Source organism: Sciurus carolinensis, unplaced genomic scaffold, assembly GCF_902686445.1.
Source record: "Sciurus carolinensis unplaced genomic scaffold, mSciCar1.2, whole genome shotgun sequence".
Classification (NCBI taxonomy): domain Eukaryota; kingdom Metazoa; phylum Chordata; class Mammalia; order Rodentia; family Sciuridae; genus Sciurus; species Sciurus carolinensis.
The window spans coordinates 29,508-35,953 of NW_025920155.1; the positions used below are offsets into that span (position 1 = coordinate 29,508).

The 6,446-nt window shown below is 36.4% G+C and overlaps 1 pseudogene; it reads right to left on the bottom strand.

Annotated features, from left to right (window-relative positions):
- Nucleotides 1–520: 520 nt before the first annotated feature.
- Nucleotides 521–2,995, bottom strand: LOC124974597 (olfactory receptor 2T8-like; annotated as a pseudogene).
- Between the last annotated feature and the right edge of the window lie 3,451 nt (nucleotides 2,996–6,446).

Sequence of the window (6,446 nt, forward strand, 5' to 3'; positions counted from 1 at the left end):
TGGGAAGCTAAACCAAACAGACAACCAACAAAGCAGCCCTGGATTTAACTGCAAGTGAATTCAAATGGACATAGTGGGCATGCAAGAACATGGCACCCATTACATTCTTCTCAATAGCACTCAGACATCCCCCAGAGTAGATTCCATATTACTGAACAAAAGGAGTCTCAACAGTGCCACAAGGAATGACAGAAAGACAGTAAAATTTTGATTAACCAAACACCCAAATATACTTTAAATGGTAAAATGGAAAATGGAGGCAAAATAAATTGATAGCATAAAAAGGCACAAGTTCAATGGAGCAAATAAACTAGTAATTTGTAAATGTAGCATGAATTCATTTTGGGTGTTACCATTTTGGTAAATCCTCAGTGTTGGCATCACATAGCATGTTTCTTGTTCAGCCAATTTCTGAAGACCCCCTTGACTTTTTTTTTTTTTTTTTTGTGGTGCTGGGGATTGAACCCAGGGCCTTGTGCTTACAAGGTAAGCACTCTACCGACTGAGCTATCTCCCCAGCCCCTCCCCTTGACTTCTTTATTCCTCACACTATAGATGAGTGGGTTCAGTGTAGGTGTGAAGATAGTGTAAAATGCAGAGACTACTTTGCCATGGCCCACTTAGTGGTAGGACTTGGGCCTCATGTAGATGACCATGAAGTTGCTGTAGAACAGCCCCACCACAGTCAGGTGAGAGGAACAGGTGGCAAAGGCTTTCTTTCAGGCTGAGGCAGGGTGCATTCGCAGGACAGCAGCCAGGATGAGACTGTATGTGGCCACAATGAGATTCAGAAGGATCAAGAGCATCAGGATGCAGCAGTTATAATTGAAAAGCTCAAAAACAGTGGTGTCTGCACAGGCAAGGCTCACCAACAAAGGTACCTCATGGAAGAAATGGTCAATCTCCCTTGAGTGGCAATAGGGGAAGCTCAGAGTGGCACTGGCTTGCATCAGTCCATCAATCCCTCCCATAAGCCAAGAGCCTGCTACCAGATGGGAACACAGCTTCAGGCTCATGAGAACATGGTAGCGTAGTGGCTGGCATATGGCCACATAGCAGTCATAGGACATGGCTGCCAGGATGAAGCACTCCTCTCGTCCCAGAGTGAGGAACAGGAAGATCCAGGAACCATAGCCAGCAGGAGAGATTGACCTGGAGTTCATCAGATAGTTGTCTGCCATTTTGGGGATGATGGTAGAGACCAGCATCAAGTCCATGAGGGAGAGCTGGCTGAGCAGGAAGTACATGGGGGTGTGGAATCTGGGGTCAGTGTGGATGAGAAGGTTCATCAGGGCATTGCCCAACAGGGAGGCAGTGAAGGTCATGAACACCAGAGAAAACAGAAATCCATGGTTTTGTGTGTGGTCACAGAGTTCCAAAAGGATGAAGTTCATCTCTGTGGAGTCATTGGCATTCTCGATGACTGTGATTAAACCTAGCTCCTGCCCCACCACACCCACCACCTCACATAGCACCACATCTCCTAATCAGAGGCCACTGTTCAGTATAGTGCCCTCTTGACAAATGACACCCATATCAAACGGATTGACTAAAAATTCCTATTTTAAAAGTCAAAAATTTTATAGAGTAACATAAATAACCTAAAGGAACATAAATTGTGCTACCTACATGCTCTCACATTTACATTAATCCTATGTTCTCAGGGTAGGAGCTAAACACCAGTCTGTTAACTAAGACCGGTCCAAACAAATTCTTTGCTTGAAGTTAGTCAGCATGGATTATGAATAGGACACAGAGCCTCTCACTTAATCATAGAGATGTCTCTCTTATCACCAACACCTCCAGATGTCATTTCTCGGCTGTGATGACTGTCAGCAGATGCAGTCCTGTGGGTGAAAGACTTTCTTCTCACACTTCAGTGAGAGTTATCTTCTCCTTGCAAATTTAAGTTTGGGCAGAGAGCAATATATTAATGATTATCAGTAGAATGATGATGGGGTTCAGTCATAATCTATGTGTAGCAAATCATTTTCTCAAGTACTTTTTCAATGTAATTGAAAACCAAGATAAATTTTTGTAAGTGGGTACCACATCTCTAATAAACACTGCAGCTATTAGGGACTACTTTATGCCAAAAATGCTATTTAAGTATAAAAACTTCAGCGTTCTTATCAAAACAGCAATTTTTAAAATTATTACAATATTGAAAATTATTATTAAACATATTACTGTCATACTCTTTTAATTGTGTATGTATGTATATGTATATCCAGTTTAGAAATTCTTAATTACAGTTGCACCTGTTAAACTTTATGCATATAGTATATCATACTTAGAGATGCTTGGTCCTGCTCTAACATTGGTAGTATAATCTATGCCCTTTAAACGAGGTAAGAATTTTTGTAGAATTTTTGTAAAAATCTTAATTTTATTTCTTTATTCTTGAGGATAAAAGAATTCCTTACTTTTTCACTATACGCAGTTGTCAATCTGCTTCAATTCCTGCATCTGTCATATTATTACATATTTTTAGGAGTAGTAATAATCATCAATCATAGAACAGCAAAAATGATTTTTGTGTCACATTTCCCTTGATACTGGGGCAGAAACTTTAATATTCCTTGACCTCTGGATTCATCTGCAACACTATGTGAAGTCTTTTCCTTTTTTTCTTTTGAAAATGTTTCTTATACATGTCATTATTAATACACAAATTCTTCATTTTATAATTTATATACATTGCCCATATCATCCCCAAAGTATTTTATAGAATCCAAAATAGTATTACATTATTTAAGATCAATTTGCATTTTATGTCACATATTAGTACACGTACAGGCTGTTACTTTTAAATGGACTGCATTATGTGAGTAGGTTTTTAAATCTGAATGCTCTGCATAATTTTGGGATAAAGATGTGACTGATTGATACATAAATGATATTTATGATCATAGTGAGTTTGGTATTGATTTTTTGGTTTGCACGTACTGTGATCACATATCTCAATCTTACCATCACATTGGTCAATGTTCATCTTTTCATTGCCTGGTGCATATAAAAAGGATGCTCTGTGTCAGGTTCAATCACAGAAGATGAAGGAGGGTTTGCTGTGGCCAAGCCATGCAGTGCTAGGGTACTGTGGATAGAAATGTGATTATGGGTTGCTGTGTTAGCATGGAGAGTGGGAGGAAAACATCAAAGTTCCTCACAAATCTACTCTGAAAATATGTGTTAGATGTGGGGCAGGTCAGCCCCACCCTGGAACCTTCCTCAGCAGGTTCCAGATAGGGGGAACCTCACAGTGCCCCGGAGGATTCCAGCTCTGATCTCATTACTATCTTGGAGTTTCATAAAAACAGAAATATTTGTGCCAACACCAGCTTCCCACAAAAACTTCAAATACCTTAAATGTAATTAGGAAAGTCTCTATTCATAAGGGAAGAAGAAAATCATTTGATACTAAAAGCATTTTGAAACATTCATTGTGATCAAATCCACTTAATAAACCCTTTCTATTTAAACTTCTACATGAAGTGTCTTGTTGAATATTTGTGGATTAAATAGTAAGACACCTAAAATCCAGAAATTTATGTGACTTCCTAAGGAACATTCTAAAAATTAAAGAATTTATATGGAGTTGTCTTCCTTACTTTATCTCAATAGAATCATTAATTGTATGAATATAGAAATACGGATTAATGGTCTGGGTACTTAAGCTTGAAAATCTATATAACTTATTAGTAGTTGGATAAAGTTAGGCAGTTTAAATCAATCTAAAACTCAACTTTATTTGATGCAAAATGGATGACACAAAAATATATGTTAGAATTGTATCCACCTCTTCCAACATTAGATGATAACAAAAAAAAATTTATTCAGAATTATTGTAGGATGCATGACCCATAAGTTCCACAAATATTAACCATAATTATTTTAAAAAATATCACTGTAATTGGTCATAAATAGATATTGCCTACCCAAACATTTTGGGAAAAAATATTTTAGGACTAGCTTGCAATATAATTTTGTATGTATTCAAATCAAACAAAAAGCTTAAAATACAATAATTTTAAAATCAGTATGGACTCTGCACTTTATTCATCTTGCTTGAATTCTCTGAACACACAACAGTCCCATGATACCACAGCTAATTAAGTCATTGTAAGGCAATGTGCTCTTGTTTAATATTCTTTAAATGTTTCTTTTATTATCAAATTAATTTTAATTAGTAAAATTAATATGCTTAAGCAATTTAATTAGTAAAATTAATATACTTTAAGAATTATTTTGAGTTAATATACCATGGAAATGGTCATATACATGATAATTTTTAAATTTATCTCAATACATTAAAAAGATCAGCCCCTATAATGTGTTTGTGATCAAAAAGATGTGGCCAGATGAATACAATTATGTGTGAGTCCATACAATTAATTTGAAGACAGATTTGTAGGTCAAAAGTATTGTCATTTCCCTACCTTCTTTTGTCTCCATATGGAAAACAATAAAATCATACTGATGCTTATTTTACAGTTATGTAAAATATATGACTATGGAGAGCTCAATTCTTACATCTATGGTGTACATCCATTCCACTTCCATGTTGTTCCCCAGAATGAGCAAAGCTGCAATGTTTCCACTTGAACGTGCATGTCACATATCTTTCTGACCAATAGTTTGATCTTTCCTGAGTAGGGTAATTTTCTTCAATAATCCAGAAAATTCACAATGAAAGCACATTTCACCAGTTCTGCCAGTGAGAGAGTGGCAGCTAGGTTCTAACACAGATGAAAATAGCTGAGGTAAAGTTGCCTAAGCCCCACTTTGGCATGGATCATCTTATCTAATGTGCAACAAAGAAATGAGGCAGACTTTGCTTATATTTTAGAATTGTAGATGTAGAAACATGGTGTTTAGATAAATGTTTATTTTTTTCCTGGAAAATTAAAGGGAAATATCTGTCTTCAAAGTAGCCTACTACATTGATGCAGCCACATCAATGTTCATAGCTGCTCAGTTCACAATAGCTAGATTGTGGAACCAACCTAGATGTCCTTCAATTGATGGATGGATAAAGAAATTGTGGTATATATACACAATGGAATATTATTCAAACATAAAGAAGAATGAAAGTATGGCATTTGCAGATAAATTGATGGAATTGGAAAATATCATGCTAAGTAAGATAAGCCATTCCCAAAAAAACCAAAGGTGGAATGATCTCTCTGATAAGTGGATGATGATACATAATGGGGGGTATAGGGAGGCAAGAATGGAGGAAGGATGGACTGTAAAGATGAAAGAGGGGTGGGAGGGGTGGGAGGGGTGGGGGAAGGAAAAAATAATAGAATGAGACAAATACCATTACCCTATGTACATGTATGATTACACAAATGGTATGACTCTATTTCATGTACAACCAGAGAAACAAGTTGTACCCCAGTTGTTTACAATGAATCAAAATAAATAAATTATTTTTAAAAAGTACACAGCATGAACCTAGATTGCAGGGCCGAGAGTTTCCTTCCAGGTTTCCCCCTCCCAAGTTTCATTGCAACTGAATTACAACAATTTAAGACACACATACCAAAATGAACAACATAAAATAAATAATGGACTTCCCAAGGCATACACTGGATCAAAGGATAAGCTTTACACTAACTGACAAGTCAATTCAAACAAGGCACATTATTTCTGTAGTCATTTTGAGTAGATGTAGTGCCAAAAATATTGTTTTTGAACAAGAAAGTATGGGAGAAATATTTTATTATTTTATAACAAATAAAAACTATTTGACTCTGAGAATAGTGACTAAATCAAAGGAAACATTAGTTCCCAACTGCCTGTAGTTCAAATCATGTGCAAACCTGAGCAGTAGGGTTCAGTGAACCTGCCATTTCTTAGGAATGGGTTGAGGACAAGGGTGTGGGCTTCTGCATGACAGAATTACTGGTTTCTGTTAAGTAGAAACAGTTTCTGAGAGGTAGACACACTTCCCACCCCACCTGGCCTGTAGTCAATGTCTTAAAATATGGATAGAAATCTTATCACAGAGTCATAAGAAAATGTGGTACTGCAGATGGAGTGATTCATCAGTTACTGTTACCTAGTTAGCTCTCAGTTAATTGCAGAAACCATTGCTTTAATCTACTCAAAAACGTCCACTGCTCCCAGGGGCAGGCACATGCAAGTTTAAATGATAAGATTAACTGCATTGATTTAAACTAGAGCTTAACCTGAACAACTCCTAGTTCTGAAACTCTCAACAATATTGTTTGCCTAATTTCAACCTGATAAAATAATAATTCAATTCAAGCATAAATAATATGTAGTCTCCATGAAAATTAGACAAGTCTAGAACAATTACTGTATTTCTGCACTCACATTCAAACTTGTTTCTCTTTATACTATGCATTGCCTGTTGGAATATGCTGTATATTAACTTCAGTGTGACAGTTTTAAAAGTGTAACCTGTTCATTAACAA